We start from the raw sequence: 1,777 nt of genomic DNA, 5'->3' as shown, positions 1-1,777 counted from the left end.
GCTGGCCTCTCCCTCTGTGCCTCCTGCTGGCCAAACTTTTCTAGGTACCCCACCACCGTAGGTCAGAGGCAGAAGGCCCTCATCCAGCATCTAATCCCACTAGTATCTAGTACAGCCAGGGAAATTGAGACCCTCCAGCTGGACTACACCACAGCCCTAAGAAGGCAGCCCTTCATCTAGCCAGGTGCTGTGAACACTGAAGTCTCTCCTTAACTCGAATCCAGTGCACCCACTCCTGGCACTCAGGACAGTGGCCCCACCCTGGGGCCCCGAGATGGGAAAGTAGCCCTGGGCTCTGCCACCAGGTCCACTCCTCCCCAGGGTGGTACCAGTCCCCGCATCACACCTCCCCACCATGAACCCCCAGGGCTGCTGGGGTGGAGGAGCCCCACAGTGGGTAGGCTCTGCTCTGGTGTTGAGGGGTCAGGAAGGAATCTGAGGCTGACACCACTAAGATGGGCTCTGAAAGAGAAGTCGGATTTTCCAGGCAGTGGAAAGTGAATAAAGCCATGCCAGGCAAACTGGCCTCTGAGCTACATAAGTGGGGGGAGAGGGGAATGATGGACTTGGGTTTGGACTTGTGAGGGGATGAAAGAACTCGCTGTCCCTGTGGACCAGTCAGGAGTCGGGCCTGAGGCTGGCATGTGGGCACCAGAGGAGAGGTGCAGCGGCCAGGACCCACCTGCCCTGGGTTATGTATGCCTGCATGGTGAGGCCTGCAGCATTGCCCTGGGGCCCCTGGGGAGGCCAAGCAAGGGTCCCCTTCTCTGGGGTGCTCCTCCAGGGCACACACCTGTCACCCTGGCAACAGAGCTATGGCATTTGTCAGCCCAGCTTCCTTGTGCAACTCCTCTTTGCTTCTAAGATAAAGTGGGGGACCCCAGCCCTCTCCCTTCTGCCTACTCCCCTTCTCTCCAGCTTCAATTCCTGACACATCTGAGAGGGACAGACCTCTCACCATTGTCCCAAAGTGCCAGGCTTTTCATATCTTGAAGTCTCTGTCTGCTAATTTTTTTTGCCCTGGACATTTGTACTTCCTTCCCTCCTGTGGAGCTCCCTCTTTAGGGTCTATTTCATGAGTCCCTTCTCTATGGGGCAGTCACTGTTACTCAGGCAGTGTTGGCCTCCTAGGCTCATGGTGTTAGAACACTTATTGGACTGAACTGTGGTTTTCTGGTCACATCTGAACAGAGGCTGTATGTTATTCATCTTTCTAACCTTAATACAAAAGAGGTGAACACCAAAGATTGAGGGTATGGATAGAAGGATGGTAGGATGGAAGATGGATGATCAGATGAATAAATGGATGGATATGTGGGAGGGTGGGTGGGTTGAGTGGATGGATGGGGGATGGAGCCTATAGGAGCTTCCTCCCTAGAGGCCACCATACCACCAAAGGAAGCATCTCCATCAGTGTGCTAAACGGGAAGATCCATAGTGTTTGCCAACCATCTCACCCATCTGAGAGAGCCTTTCCTTTGTTGCCACATGCCCTGAATTTCCCCAGTGCTTCTCTTTCTTCAGTCACTTCCACTGGACCCTGTGCGGTCAGTAGTCTTCACTGCAGACATCACTGTCCTCCTCCATCCTTCCTGCCTTAACTGAAACCTGGCTTTCTGAGGACACCACTGCCCCTGGGGTGATTATTGCTCCCCTTGCACACATCAGAGAACTCCTTGCGGTCACTTCCCCTTTTCCAGCAGCACCACCACTCCCCACTAAAGCTGCCATCAGCTGCTATCCTGGTCACTTCCCCTCATTCTCTGCTCCGGGCTCT

This window comes from Delphinapterus leucas, chromosome 3 (genome assembly GCF_059928025.1).
Source record: "Delphinapterus leucas isolate spDelLeu-1000000601 "Yukka" chromosome 3, BTC_Dleu_Yukka2, whole genome shotgun sequence".
Taxonomy (NCBI): domain Eukaryota; kingdom Metazoa; phylum Chordata; class Mammalia; order Artiodactyla; family Monodontidae; genus Delphinapterus; species Delphinapterus leucas.
The sequence above is the reverse complement of the archived record's forward strand: the minus strand, read 5'-3'. Positions refer to the sequence as shown.